The following is a 16,678-nucleotide window of genomic DNA, read 5'->3' as shown; positions in this document are numbered from 1 at the left end:
TGGTTAAGGCTGGCCTGTTTGCCTTTGGGGTTTCAACAACATTATGTTTCAACACATGAAATGTGCCATTACAAGCCATGCTTCTACGGACCTTGCTTAGCTCTAACGAGTGCTATTTTGGTGACCTAGCATTCTGGATGTGCCTTGACCTGACAAGTCATTTTTCCTCCTTGCAAACAGGGATGAATTTTGTAAGGTAAGGTGCTGCAATAGCACATCGGCGCGCGGCTCCGCAGCTATGCTAAATCCTTCCACACACAGCGATGTCCATTATGGCGCCTTGATGCTGCGATGCTGAGTTATGAGCTGAAGGTAGAGTGCTGTGGAGTGCTGAAGCGGTTTGGCAGCCAGCCACATCTGTGCAACAGTACTGCATGCTTGGTGGAGTGTAGCAGACGATAGCCAGTTGCTAGAAATTACGGTTCTCTCATGCTGTCTAGAATTATGATGTGGTGTGAAGTACTGGCGAATGGTGACTATGATTTTATGGTACAATTGAACTGCATTAAGGAGCAGGAAAGTATTGCTTAACAGCTTTAGTCTGCAGCAATTTGCTTTTTTTACTCGCAGTGAACTAATAGCAGAACACCGTGGCTCCAGCATACAGGGAATATGAAACTATCTTAAAGCCTCACAGCAGTTGCTGAAATATTTGGCAATGCAGTTTTATGTGGAAACTTTGTTCATGCGACTGTTTTTTTTTTTAATATATATATATATATATATATATATATATATATATATATTGTAGATGATGGTGAGCTGAACTTTTAAATGTGAAATGAAACAGGCAGCACACTTGCATCTGACTGATATAAAACACCACGTTTTGTAGAGTTGGAGTAAAAGTGCATTTCAGAATGAGCAACACCTAATTGTGGAGTGCTAATTTTCTGCTAAATCCTTGGCATTAAAGGGAGTCGCTTGGGGATGGATAAATCTCTCTGTTTCTAGTTTGTGCCAGTTTCAAATGTTTTTTTTTATCCCCAATTTCATTCCTTTCCGTTTTCATATTCATCAGGAAAAGTTTGTTTATCACTCCACACCCTGTGATGAAATTCCTATTTAAATACACATCCAAAATTGATGTTTTTGTATGTTTAGACTGCTGAGAAACATGTTGCAACGTTCAGAGAAGGGCAAAACCTAGTGGTTAGCTAAGTTCTGATCCACTCTGGACATTTCATAGAGCAAGGCTGCAGAACCGGAGGCCCACCTAGGGTCCCAATCCAGGCCTCCAGGATTTTCTAGAAGGTCACGCCCTTTCCCTTGATGAATGATGGTTTGGTGTTTTCCTGGGCTTTGTGCCATTTTACTCCATTCTAAAAGGATAAATTACCACTCCTAAGGTTTAGTTACTGGCAGCAAGAGCTTTAAGCTAAAATATTCTTTTTGGTGTATTGGGCCTGCCCGTTCTGCCTTCAGCTCCACCCACCACCACTAGAAAGTGCCCCCTGAAATCTTCTCTGAAATGGAATTCAGGCCCCAGGCTGAATAAGGTTCTCCACCCCGTCAAATGGGAATTTGTAAAGGCTGAATTGTTCAAGCATCCATATGATTACTCCCCTGGTATGTGGCAGTATGAAAAGTAGCCAGCAGCTCCTAAAACGTTGTGGAAAGCACTGCCATTTGAATGTGGAGTGAAGGCATGCGGAGGAAGCTTTCAGATATCTGGCTGCAAAATGATTCAGACTAGCCTGTGCAGCAGCTTGACAAGACATGGAAGAAGCGCTGCTGCTTCATTCATTTGAACAGTCTGAGTGTATATTTTACTTGGGTACTGTTTCCATGAGGAGGACAGAGGGCTTGTCTAAACTTAAGGGTCTAGAGCAGCGGTTCTCAACCTGTGGGTCGGGACCCCTTTGGGGGTCGAATGACCCTTTCACAGGGGTCGCCTAAGACCATCGGAAAACACATATTTCCGATGGTCTTAGAAAACTGTATTGACTGAACTATGTCATGTATCATCTTTTGTATTATTAAAGCTATTGTTATGTATTATTTTCATTAGCAAACCATCCCATGACAATGGATGGTGTAGAGAAGAACGAAAATAATTTTACGGTTGGGGGTCACCACAACATGAGGAACTGTATTAAAGGGTCGCGGCATTAGGAAGGTTGAGAACCACTGGTCTAGAGGGAGGTAGGGAGGGGGAAGGATCGTGGACTTATCAGTACTAGGAGAAGAAGCGCCGACCCGGGAGCCATGGCCACACTGCCCACCCTCCTTGGGATGGTCCTGGGACTGTAGAAAAATCAGTAAATCTGCGGTCCCATATATCCTGGGGAAAGTTCTTGGTCATCCCAGGTTGCCCCCAGGATCCCCTGTGCATCATCTGGATGCACAGGGATGACCTGGAGACAACCCTGGGATATAGGCATGGTGTAGACATGCTCAGAGACTGCCAGCACATGGGCAGAGAGACAGGTAACCGCTTCCTCAAGTGCCATGTCCCCACTGAAAATGGCTCTACCAGAGCTGCTCTTCGTCTTAGAAAGGAAGCTTCTGTTGGCTCCAAAGGGAGTTTCCGTCCTGATACAAATAGGCTGGAAGGGTATTTTTGGCAGAGTTGGGAGTGGGGGCTTCCTCTGTGATCCCAATCCTGCTCAACCCCCACTCTCACCACACAACAGCTATTTAAAGATTAAAAATCATGCACTGCCTTCAAGTTTAATGAAAAAGCCTTAAGATGTATCGGGAATTTGGGTAGGTAGCGCTTAGAAACATGAGCTGGGAAATCTTTGAGTCAAACTTCAGCTTGCCATCAACTAACTAGGAGGCCTGAGTGCCTCCCACCACCACCACAATCACTGTGCCTAGGCTAGTAGTCTGTAACATGTAATAGGAATTGGGAACCCACTACATAATGTTGCCGTCTTATCTCCAGTAGCAGGAAAACTCCTGTTCAGAGCTCCAGCCATCCTTGAACAAGCATCTGGTAGCTTTGTTGAGGGTTCATGAGGGGACAGGGAAGGGATGGGGTTTTCTAAAGACTAGATGGGCTGCCCATCCTAAACCTGAATGTTGTTTTAAATTTGTATTTTAAATTTGTATTTCTGCACTGCTGCTGTTTTTTTTTCCTGGTTGTGCTTTTATATTGTATTTATATCATGTTTTTATTCTGTATGTTTTATACTTTGAATGGATTTATCTTTTGTGAACCGTCCAGGGAGCTTTGGCTATTGGGTGGTATAAAAATGCAATAAATAAATTAATAAATATTCATTACCTAGCATGGCCGATGGATAGTGACAGTGGCCCTTTCTCCTTTTTTCCTTCCTGCAACTTTCCTGTGCAGAACTACTGTCCCCAACAAGGAAAGGGTGAGAAATTCATTATATTTAAATTTTTATGCAAATTTATCAAAAGTTGAATACCCAAACCTGCACTTTTCCAAATTTTGCAAGAGTTCTCCTATATAAAATAGAAAAGGAAAGAAGAGCACTATAGGGAAAAGCACATGTAAAAATATATATGTGCACAATAGTTAAAATTACACACAGTAATGCATTATAATAAAGAAAAGCTTGTAAAAATCCATACTTTATTTATTTATTTATTGCATTTTTATACATTAGCAAAAAGTGCACACAAAAATCACACTTTGGGAAAAGCTGTGCACAAAAATGTGTATGTTAGGTGAAGTACAGACAAAAATGCATATGATTTTTGTGTGTGATCATTAAAAAAATCATATACTGATGTGGAATCAGGTTCAAAAGAAGTAGAATTTGGAAAAATGAGATTTTTTAATATAGTTTCCCCCATTTGTATTCCAATCCTAATCTCCCTTCCAACATGCTATAAACCAAGAACCAATTTCTTCTCCCCCACCTACCCACCCAGATTTTCTCTCCAACAACTGTTTGAGGGTTCCATGGCTCAATGGGCTTCAAAATTCCACAGGTCACCTTATTGGATATCTTCTTTGAAATTCTGTTAATTTACAAGGCAATATACTTCTGTGTACTTGGGAAGTCCTTGAGTATGCAGAAATTACTACCTTATATTTTGGTGGCCCGGTTGCATTCCAAATGGATAGGCACTGGACCACCCAAGTTCCGTATTAGATGGGAAAATTATAAAACAAAAACAAAAAAGTTGCCTTCCTTCCAAGGTTGTTGTAAGGACAATTGAGAAAATACACGGGAAATGCTTTTTACCTAATATTAGATAACATGTTTTTACCTAATAGTAGATAACACGTATTGGTCTGTTATACCCCTCTATTTCCTGAAGAAAATATATGCTCCTTAATCTTAATCTTTTCCTTAATCTTTTCAGTTTCAATCTTCTGACAGAAGAGACACATAACTTTACCATTGGATTTGTTATAAAGAAAGCAGAATGCTAGTTGTATCAAAAAATACTAACTTGCTGTGTCTTGGGGAAGAAGGAATATTGCCTTAGGAAGCATTTGGAGCATAATAAATCATTTCTAAAGAACAAAAAAGGGGACAATTTCCTGTTTTGCCACAAAGCCTCTTAAGGATATATTGATGTGTTATGCTGTCTACAAAAAGATTCTAAATCCAAGTGATGGTTATAACAGCAAAGAGGTACTTCTTCAAAATATTCAGCTAATTTTAACAAGATGCCTGCCAACATCTATTTCCTGTAATCCTGCCGAAACCAGATAGTGACAGATGACATCTACCCTCTTTGATCTGAATTTTACCTGCTGAATAAACACTGATGATTGAAATCATTTTTGCCCTGTGTCTTCTTTATACACATTTTGAAATTATATCCTGTCCCATTTTGAGTTATGCTGCATGTAAACTATCTACTCCATTAGCATGGTAATGAAGGACAGTGGAATCTCACTGCATACTTTTTACTTAATCTATTCCCCCCCCCCCATATTTATAGAGACTCAAAATATTTTTGGGGAAGAGATTTGGGATTGGAAATAGGTATAGTTATGTATTTCCACACCTAGTATTGCAGTTGGTGTCCACTTTTCTTTGGCTATGTACAGTACATGTGCCAGTTAATAGGCCCAAGCACCATGATTTTCTGAACATCTTGCAAAGTGTGATGATATAACTACAGGCAAGTTTCACAACTGGGTGTAGATAAAACCAGATGATTACTCAATACAACCCCCATCCTCTCTCGTTGTGCAATTGGCCATGATTACATTGCCATATCAGCAAAGACGTTTATAATAGGATGCAGGTCTTCATCTTTTTTCTAGACTATGAATTTTAAAAGAGACTACTACAAGTAGCAATTTCAAAATAGCACCTGAACTGTAGCAAATGGAGCAGAACAAGAACATAAATCTGTGAATATCATGACAACTTTCCATTTTTTTACAGGGGAAAATAACATTTAACACACCGGTTACAGTCTTCTTCTACAGTGTGTTTCTGGCTTTGCAAATTTCCATGGATTGGTAAGGCAAAAGCCGAATCAGTCTTGCCCTGATCTATGTGAAATTGCCGTTTTAAATGTAGCTTGCCCCAGAACAGGCCAGTACTTGCCAGAAAGAAAAACAAAAGTCAAAAATAAGATGAATGTGTGGAACTAATTACACAATTCTCTGAATTCCAACCTAAGTTCACATATACTGTATTTTGGCTTTATTTAAAATCTGTTTTTGAATATTTATTTGCTCCATACAATTCTGTTTTCCTACATTAATGCATTATGAATCTATTTTTTATTATCATAAAATGCCTGAAATGTCTTAACATATTACAGAGCAAATAATGTTCCTGTACAGATTCTTTCATCCTTTCATGTTGCTAATATTTAATAATACTTTCCCAGCAAAGCCAAATATACCACACTGCAACTTGACCTACAAAATCATCAACTCAGTGGCTACCAATGCTCCATAGGAAACATTAAAAGCCCTAGTGGGAGCCATCAATAGAAACAGAATCAAAATGAAGGTTTCCTGAAATACACTGGAACCTGGGGAAATGATTCATAACGTTGATACTCCTTCAAGCAAAAAATAATAATGATTTGAGAAATAGAAACCCAGATTCCCAACCTGAAATTATCACTTGTAATTGTATATCACATTGACTGTTATGCTTTATCATTCAAATAATGCTTTAAAATTATAGATACACACTGAAATGCTTTTGCCTTTATGCCTCAATCCACATTTTGATCTTAAAAAACAGTAGTCTGATCTCCCCCTCCCCCTCAAAGAGAATGTAGCACCCTCTATTATTTACTGAATTCCACTCTAAGAGCATGATCTTAATGCCAAATACATAATAAAAGCATGTGGAAGGAAGAGAAATTCATCAAATATTCTGCAGGGGTAAACAAAAATGTCTAAGAGGAGTGAAAATATTACCCTATTAATATTTGAAATTACTTTCTAGATTAAAATACAGCAATAATTGAAATGACTGTGATTGCTTTGTACCATCCACAAGCAAGCTAAGCCAGACTATTGGATTTAGTTTACACCCAAGCATTTTAAGTGGGTTGTGGAACAGTCTGCCAAGCCTTGACTGAAATTGTCTTTAAGAATTTTTCCTGTAACGCTTGAGGTGGTAGCGAAAATGGCCCTACCCATTAGGCAGAGTGAGACAGCTGGCTTAGGCAGATGCTAAGGGTGGAGTCAGGCAGCAGTGAAGTGCTGGAAGGCAGAATTGTTCCACTGTATGTGCTGAAGCAAGATTGACCATTCTGCCACGCCCGGCAAAGCCTGGGCGTGGGGAGGTGATTGCAGGCGGGGTAAGGGGAGAGACGTGCCCAATTTCATTGGGTGACTTCGGGTGGTGCCACTGATATGGGAGGGGTTAGGAGTGCTTATGAAATAGGCACTTACCCCTCCCATAGGGCCCAGCAGAAATTATTACTTTTTTAGGGATTGAACTGGACTCTATTAAACAATGCAGCAGGTTGCCCCAAAATAAGTTATCTGCCCTTCGCCTTAGATTAGCTGCAATGATGCAATCTAGGAAAGTAACTTTAAAACAACTTCAAGAGGTCGTGGGTCACGTCAACTTTGCCTGTAGAGTCATTGCTCCAGGCAGGGCCTTTCTACGTCGCCTTTGCAATGCCGGTTCGCCAACATCCAGTGGTTGGGCAGACGCGGCATGCGTTGGGAATGCCTATTGCCTACGTTGTTCCATCATCAGGTGGACAGCGTTCCTCCACAGGTGCTCCTCATACACCTGGGGGGTAATGATCTGGGGCTGCTAAAAGGCAAGGCACTCATTTTACAAGCGATCGCTGATTTCCAAATTATTCGGCAGCGCTGGCCTGGGGTAACAATAATCTGGTCTTGCGTGTTACCCAGCTTCAATTGGCATCCTGGCTGTGACCTCAAAGGAATGGAGAGAGCCCGGAGAAGAGTTAACAATGAGATCTTTAGAGATCTAACTAAACACGAAGACTTTAGTATTAAACACCCTTTGATTAACTTAACCCGGAGGGAGCTTTACAGACAGGACGGTGTCCATTTGTCTGATATTGGCAACAATTTATTTCTGCAAGATCTGCAAGTGGGTTTGAAAAGCATAATTTTAGATAGGTGGGGGGGGAGCGACTAACCAAGTGGCTTGACGCCCCCCGTGGCAGGTAGGATCGGGCATCCAAAGGGAATCTTAATGGTGAGCATTTAACAGGCACTGATGCGGTGACAGGTAATTTCCTGAGGGCTCCCAGTGTTGAGCCTTGTGGTCGGGCTGGGAGATAAGGATTACTTCTGAGACCAACTTTTCTCACCCCACCTTGAGCCCAGTGGCCTGGGTTTGGGGGTGACAAAGGAAGGTCTCCCTACCCCACAAGGGGAATGGCCAGTGGGAGGGCGAATGAGGCAGTGCCAACTCACTGGCCAAGAATGCTCGCCCGTATTCAGAGAGGTCTATAAATAGGCCATGTTGGATGCCCGATAGGATTTACCCCCTTTGCAGATCTTAAATAAATGTGGCCCTGTTTAAGCCCAAAGTTCTGTGTGTCGTCTCTTCATTTCTTACATCTGTCTCGCAATGACCATTCTGCCACGCCCGGCAAAGCCTGGGCGTGGGGAGGTGATTGCGGGCGGAGTAAGGGGAGAGACGTGCCCAATTTCATTGGGTGACTTCGGGTGGTGCCACTGATATGGGAGGGGTTAGGAGTGCTTATGAAATAGGCACTTACCCCTCCCATAAGCTCCTTGCTTGCGCGGCTCCCTCCCTCCCTCCCTGTAGACAGTGTGAGCTTGCTGGTTGCCCTTAGGGGGCCGAGTAGGAATTTTTTACTCATATCCTAATTTGGCCATGAGTTTTTTCGCCTACTCCACACTGTAAGACAGTCTGCGAACATAATTAGGTTGATTTGACGATAGCTAATTTGGTCACATTTGATGTTGGGCAGGTAGGATCGGGCATCCAAAGGGAATCTTAATGGTGAGCATTTAACAGGCACTGTTGCGATGACAGGTAATTTCCTGAGGGCTCCCAGTGTTGAGCCTTGTGGTCGGGATTACCTCTGAGACCAACTTTTCTCACCCCACCTTGAGCCCAGTGGCCTGGGTTTGGGGGTGACAAAGGAAGGTCTCCCTACCCCACAAGGGGAATGGCCAGTGGGAGGACGAAGGAGGCAGCGCCAACTCACTGGCCAAGAATGCTCGCCCGTATTCAGAGAGGTCTATAAATAGGCCATGTTGGATGCCTGATAGGATTTACCCACTTTGCAGATCTTAAATAAATGTAGCCCTGTTTAAACCCAAAGTTCTGTGTGTCGTCTCTTCATTTCTTACATCTATCTCGCAATCAGCTATCACTCTGGTCAGCTTCTGTATGTAGAATGGGGAGCACCATTTTGTCTTTCACCTCAGGCAGCAAAATGCCTTAGGCCGTCCCTGAACAGGGCATCGGCCTCATGTTTACCACAATCACCATGATATGAAGTAGGTGGTGACATATTCCCTACAGGAAGTAATATGTTTCTTTCCCTGCAGAATGAAAACACACATTTTACCCCACAGGGGATATATGAATTCCCCCACGCCTGGTTACCCAGCCGATTCAGGAGAGGCAGTATAAGTCACTTACACTATCTTTCTTGCCCTTCTATCTTTTGCTGCTTCTGTTGTTTCCTTCTGAAAAGGAAGCCCTCTTTCATGGTGACTGTTCTAAAAATACTACATTCACACAACACCCGGAGTAACAAAAGTGTGGTTTTGATATGCAGTCATGTGAACTGGCCTTAGACTTTATGCCTCCATTTTACCAGCATGGTAACAATGTTTGCAATTGACTAGTAGTTACTGTGCGATGACATGTTTAGTGCTTTTTTTTTTTTTTACTAGTGAAATGCCTGCAATTGAGGCAGAGTAGAAGGGTGGTGGTAACAGAAGGCAAAGGGTTGATCTACTGAAGAGACTCTTTGCTGGCACGGTTTTACACTGGGCATATACACTGTGAGGACACGGCCAGTAAAGGCCAAGCTGACCAATGTTGTCTGCATTTCATTTACTCAAAGGTTTTGTATTCATGGTGGCTTTGCACTAACAACAGGGCACTACACTTTCCTTATCACCCCCTACCCACTGTAGGCCCCCATAACCCCCAGAAATCCATTCCAGAGGTTTATGGGACCCTCAGAAACAGTATGGCAGATAGAGCTGCAGTGATAATCAGGTGCCTCACCTTGTACAAACAGAAGTGTTTTCTGCTATTAGCCAAGTTGTACTCCTGAGAACGGAAGCAGAGCCTATCTACCAAGCCTCAGTCCTTCATCTTCATAGCTTTCCCTGAGTTCCATGCCAATTTTTCCATTGCAAATTGCAAGTTCTTATTAGGCAGAAAGGCAGGAATTACCTTCAAAACTGTGAGGCTCACTTAGGCCCTTTCTACACCTAAGGATTATCCCAGGCAAATGGAGGGATCGTCCCTGCCTGCTCCCAGGATCCCCTTTGTGTCATTTTCATGCACAGGGATGATCCTGGGACGATCCCTGGGAAAAAAGGCAGGTGTAGAAACTGCCATAGGTGATACTACTAAAAGATTTCTTCTTCCCCTAATGCATTGTTCAGAAGAAAGGCCATCCTTCCTCAGAGTGAGGCATTATAGTGCAAGGTGCCCCAGAGAGTGCCCATGCCACCATCACTTCGTGTAAGTACAGTTTAAAATTTAACAGCAACCTAGTGGTGGCAATGGTCCTCTGGGGCTCTCTGAGGCAATGCCATCCCAGTTGCCCCTGCCTTATTCTGAGGAAGGACAAGGACCTTATATCACAAAATAGGGTCCTTCCTCAGAGCAAGGCATTGTGACTGAGGTGACCTTGGAGACCACTGGCTTGTCGCACTGCAAATGCTGTTTACAATTTAACAGTAGACAGTTAAACCTGAAGCAGCATTCCTGCCTCAGCAAAGTTGTGGTGGAAGTGCTCTTGCTGGGCTCTCTGAGGCCATTTCACTCGAAGATACTCCACATGGGAGAAGACAAGGCACTAATGTTGCCATCTAGGGGCTCATCTACACCAAGCAAGATATTCCACTATGAAAGCGGTATGAAAGCGGTATATAAAAGGCAGGAGCCACACAACTGTCTTATAGCAGTACTGAAGTGCACTGCAGGATCTACACTACTGCTTTATAGTGTACAGAAGTGCACTGACAACTTTTGGGGCCCATGAGACATCTACACAAAGCAGGATATAATACTATGAAAGTGGTATGAAAGCAGTATATGGTATGTGTCATGGGCCCCAACAGTTGTCAGCGCACCTGAATACCACTATAAAGCAGTTGTGTGGCTCCTGCCTTTTATATACTGTTTTCATACTGCTTTCATAGTGGAATATCCTGCTTGGTGTAGATGAGCCCTCGGTGGGAAACAAGGTGATGGGAAAAAAATTAAACCTTAACTGCTCACTTATCCTGAATACTTAAGCTAGCTAGAACTCACAGTGAAGATTCAAAATTGAGATGTCAGTTAAGAAAGTGACATAATGGGAAATGCAACTCATAATGCAACTCAATATTTTAAAAGTCAAATTAGAACTTCTAGAAATCAACACATCGCGTAAAGCTGCAATGGGGTAAAAGCATACCCAGTTTGAAATCTTTGCTTTGTGAATGATAAAACACAGAAAGCCAAGGTCATGCTTCAGATGTAGCATACAAATTACATCCTAGGAGAGAAAAAGCAAGTAGAAGTGGAAAACAAACAAAGAAAGCAAAATAGAATTCACTAGGAAGGCACTGGCATTGCTGCAGCTCCACATCTACAAAGCATAAATGTAAAATAGCATCTGTTGCTTTTGTTATTGTTGATTTTATGTACTATAGAAGAATTTTGGTCAAACATTTTCAGAAACCCGTTGCCAAGGAAAGGAAGTAAAAGTTACATTCTGACCAAAATTGTTCTTACCAACATCTTCTACAATCAAGAAAACTAACTGGACCCCAATTACAATTAGCCCACGATTCTGGTCCATGACTCTTCAATTTCTCTCTTTCTTTCTGGACTCTGCCTTTTCCACCTGTCTTTCTTTCAAGGATGTATTTATTTATTTAATGAAATGTATATACTGCTCAGTCCAACAAAATAAAAATCTAAGCAGTGATTAAAACAAATAATATAACAGATTTCAAGTACGATAACATTAAAAGAAATACAGGCTGGATCAAAGATCATATAAGCTTATGTGAAAGGAAATGTTTTGAGCAAGGAACAGAAACTCTGCTATGATGATGTTGGCTTAATATTAGTTGGTAAGATGTGTAGAGAGTTCCATAAGCTTGGTATGACCACACTAGCTGCCCTGTCTCTAGCAGACAGAAGGCAAAACCCCTGATGAGCCTGTTGTGTCATGTGAAGTAGGTCAATGTGAGCCACTTGCCTCAGTAGCAAATTAGGCCGGGACTTGCATGCAGGGGCAAATGAAGCAGGGGGCCTTGCTCCCCCTGCTGTTGCTACCCATCTACCCAGAGAGCTTCCCACCACTGATTGCAGGCCCACCCACCACGTCCCAAGCCCCGTCCCAAGCCCCGTCCCAATGCCTTCCTTCCTTGGAGCAAGGCATTGCAGGAACATACCCTGTATTTCAACTGGAAACATTTTATCTAGTACAGGAAGCTGAAAAATCATAGACTTCATTACCTCTTAGCAAATGCTTTATTGATATAGAATATCCATAAATTTCTTCTGCATTCTAAACCATAAAGTTAAAATGGAAAAATCAGATAATCTATTTCAGAAATCACTGTCCCATAGCACTGGATTGCTTTTTAAGTAGTAATTACAATGATTTCAATTAGTGTTCATTCTTTGAAATTTATAAAATGATCAGGACCTATTTTTTTTAATATTGATACAGGAAAGCTAGCCCTTAATCTGAAAATATTTGTCCTGTAGTCTGGAAAAAGGTGCGGAAATACATCACTTTGTACAGATTAGCTCATATGTCCAGTACACGGGTCTAGATGTTTGATCAGGACCACAGATAAACTGACAAAGAGATGAACTGCACAGCACTGTATACTATGCCAGTGTTCATCTGCTTGGGAAGTGATAGTGAACAGATTCAAGGCACCCACTTTCCTCAACAAATGATCATTGCTATCAAAGCTGACAGTACCTTTATGTCAAGAAAGATAAATAGATTTATAAATTGAACTTCTACAGATGTTGGAAATATGGAACTAGTAATAGAGAATTTAGACATGCATGGTGGGATCGCCATATGTTGGTAAGTGATTATAAGGATAATAGTTTTGGTCATACTCAATTAACAAAAACCGCTATTGCGTTAAGGGGTTTCCATGTTCATTCAAAATTCCAGTTATTAAGGGTCATGCCCTTAACAGATGTATTTTAGGCAATATGTATTATGTTATGGTATTGCATGCCGAGGTTGGTTCCAGTTTCACCAATATCTTAGAGCTGGATGGCCGTCATTGGCAGAGTGGTGGATCTACATCCCAGATTTGTCTGTTCACTGGAAAAGACTCATTGAGCCTATGCAAATGAAGCTACCACACCACCTGGCAAATAGGGACATGCAATGCTGGGCATTCCAGCATGATGGGATTCCACATGATTTCCATTCTGGTAAGTGAAGGCAGACTGTAGCAGGGTGTTTTTTTTCCTGATTCTGTAAATATTTTGCACATTTTGGGATGATGCGATGGTTCTGCAATTTGCACCAATTGTAATTTCTGCAAATTATGATTTGTGCAAATTGTAGTTTGTGTAATTGGGGGGATCTTGAAATTTGCACAAATGGTGATTTGTTTTTTTAAAAAAATATTGTCAATCTTGCACAAGTCCACTTGTCTGCTAAGCAGCCCCACAGAGACATATTCCCTTCTTGTCAATATCCATGTCAGTTTCATCCTCGCCACATACTACCTCATTTCCCCTGGCAGAGCTATATTCCATACTTGTTAAAGAATGTGTCAATTCTGCCCCTTTCACTCAGGAAGTGCCAATGTAGAGGATAAAATTGACAAGTACTTTGACAAGTAGTGAATATAAGTCTGCTGAGCTAAATAAAGTAGTGTGTGGAGAGGATGAAACTGACAAGAGGCTACATAGCCCTCTGTGGGGCTACATAGCATACAGGTGGTCTTGCGATCATGTGCACTTGCCCAAGTCTATATATGAATGAGAACACTTGCACAAACTTCAAGACCCACCAAATTTATGCAAATAGCTGACACTTTTTTATATATAAAAAAATGAAATCCATATTTTGGCTTGGCTTGCTACAGATGAAGTGGACACCAGTGGGGAGGGGGGGGGGTTGAATGGAATGAAAAATCCATAACGTTATCATCTCCCCCAAGCACAATTCTCATACATTTCTACTGGCAACCAATAACATCCACCCAGAATGATAGAGTTGGAACGGCCCTTGAAGGTAGATAGATGGAGATGAGAGGGAAGGAAAATTTATTCATCCCACAGTACAATCCTATATATATATATATATATATATATATATATATATATATATATATTTGGAATTAGGCCCATTATGTTCAGTGAGGCTTATTCCCTAGTAATGGGTTGAAGATTGCAGCCTCAGTGTCAATTATCCAAATATCTCTTGACTGACCATCCTTTCATACATAAGAGTGAAAAACACAGAGGCAGAGAAGGTTATGGGAGCCATGGCTTATTTTTCATCTATATAAAATGCTAGCTGCTTTGAAGAAACACAATCTCTAGGGACAGGTGTAATAAATAATACAAAAGAGGAGGCACCTTTGTGTAAATAAAGGATGAAACATAAATACTATAGATGTATTCATAGTATGATTCATAAAAAGCCATTTATCACCTGAAGGAAGAAACTCTATTTCACAGCATACACCCTTTGTGAATTCATTTCACATCTGTTTAACCTAAATGCTATGGAGAAAGGACAGGGGTTATTAAAGTGAGCAAGTGAACAGAAGAGCAGAAAATACTAGGATTAAAGAAAAATCTCTGGTTTAAGGAGAGTATTAAGTCTCTTACAAATTCTCTTGCACCAAAGACATAGAAATTATTATTTAATGTTCCTACCCTATCTTAGAGTATACATGTTCTACAGTCTCACATTTTTGTGCTCACTTATAACTTTGACTTTCATGCACCTGCATTCTGTCTTGGTCTTGCAATCCCAAACTTCTTCTTCTCAGCTTGGAGGTAACACTGAACCTGAAGCCAGTCCTATGTCAAAAGGTTTAATAAATCCTATACTTTTAATTCTGACAATTGACAACCAACCTCTTGCAAAGTTTAGTGTAAGCTCTAGAGTCCAATGTTAAGAAAAAGAAAAACAAAGTAACTATTTAGGTATTGTCAAAACATCAGACTTGCAACTCACTCTGTACCTCTTTTAAATCTTTAGAATTTAATATAGGGTGACCATATGAAAAGGAGGACAGGGCTCCTGTATCTTTAACAGTTGTATTGAAATGGGGATTTCAGCAAGTGTCATTTGTATATATGGAGAACCTGGTGAAATTCCCTCTCCATCACAACAGTTAAAGTGCAGGAGCTATACTAGAGTTACCAGATTTAAAAGAGGGCAGGGCACCTGCAGCTTTAACTGTTGTGATGAAGAGGAAATTTCACCAGGTTCCCCATATATACAAATGACACCTGCTAAAATTCCCTTTTCAACACAACTGTTAAAGATGCAGGAGCCCTGTCCTCCTTTTCATATGGTCACCCTATTTAATACTTAATCCATTTAAAGCTTCTATAAGGCCACAGCCCCTGTTGTGTCTTCGGCTTTAGCACTACACCCAAAACATAGCAGAAGAGGATTGGGGTGAAAGAAGTGAACTGAGCCAAAGATACCTCACAGCAATATCATGGGGACTTAAACATAGGGTTGAACTAGATGCAAATGACAGCAGGGTTGTCTTTAATGGTTGGGTTGAACATGGGATTTTGACAGGTCCAGTTTCTCAACTGGGGTGGGGTGGGGAGGAGCTAAACTATATAGTAAAGCCATACATACAAAATGGTAGCACGTTGGCTTTCCTTGCTTGAAAAGCTGCTTCAGGAGGGGGCAATTCGTTTGCAGGGCGTATTCTGTCATGTCTCTGTTCTCAGTTGTTCCCTCCTGAAATAGATTTTCAAGCAAAAAGGAGCTATTATGGCATGCATTTCAGTATAATGTGTAGTTTGGCCAAAGGAACAGCTGCAGTGGCTAAAAGTTCCTGCTGAGCTGAGGTTGGATTTTGATTCCAGCGTTATAGCAGCCAGTGTGCCAGGGAAGAAGGCTCTGAACTCTAAAGCGCTGCACTCAACAGAGTACCAGAATGGAGAACTGGGCTATAACACTAATAAGGGCTTTTAAAACTTAACTCTATTTTCTGTATTTTTCCAGATGGTTGAAATCAAACTTCCCATTTTCCTCCCAACCTTTTGTGCATAAATACCATGCAAAAGTGTCCATTAACTTCAATAGGAATTCTATCCATGCACCCGTTAACTTCCAGCTTATACAATGAATCAAAAATTATGTTATGTGTTAGGATCAATGTGCAGATAACCAACTGGTGATAGACTTGGCTGGACTTCCGCATCGCCTCAGGTGTTGCAGTTAACCTTATGGTTCCAAATTAACTGAACATTCCTGAAACAAAATATTTTGCATTTCCCAAAAATCGCTCTCTAAGTCACAGCAATTTCCTGGCCATTTGTTTCAGCTTTAGCTACAAATGAACCACTCACTTAAATTGTGTAATATATTTTCTGCATGGGTCAATTCAGAAGACATATGTCATAGAGAAATAATAAAATGTTATACATCTCTCCCCTCTATCACCCTTTTAACGTGAAGGATATACATGAATACAAATGCATAACGCTATTAAAATTACAAGATAGCTTTAGATTAGGGAAGGGGAATGTGTGTCACTCCATGGGAATTGGATTGCAAAGCCCATCATCCCTCACCATTAGCTATGCTATCGAGGGCTGATGGGAATAGCAGTCCAACAACATCTGAAGGGTCACACACTCCCCATCACTGCTTTAGAGACTGTGGGAAGTGAAATGTAATTCAGTTTTGTTTATCTGAATAGGTAAAGTGGCATAGAAAATTACCTACTATGGTAATTCACACCCAGAAGCAAGTTTATGTGTACATCCTACAGGTAAAAGGAAGTTTCACAGCACCCTCCCTTCCCCTAACATCCAGGCTGTACGTTCACTGTCCCCCTTCAGAGCGGAACCCCACATGCAATGGTGGAGAAGACAAA

The 16,678-nt window shown here is 41.3% G+C and overlaps 1 protein-coding gene across 1 annotated transcript in view; it reads right to left on the bottom strand.

The window, feature by feature from the left end:
- Positions 1 to 16,678, bottom strand: part of KCND2 (potassium voltage-gated channel subfamily D member 2) — a 339,757-nt gene that overhangs the window by 251,111 nt on the left and 71,968 nt on the right. The window lies entirely within an intron of this gene.

Source organism: Elgaria multicarinata, chromosome 9, assembly GCF_023053635.1.
Source record: "Elgaria multicarinata webbii isolate HBS135686 ecotype San Diego chromosome 9, rElgMul1.1.pri, whole genome shotgun sequence".
NCBI lineage: Eukaryota > Metazoa > Chordata > Lepidosauria > Squamata > Anguidae > Elgaria > Elgaria multicarinata.
The sequence above is the reverse complement of the archived record's forward strand: the minus strand, read 5'-3'. Positions and strand labels throughout refer to the sequence as shown.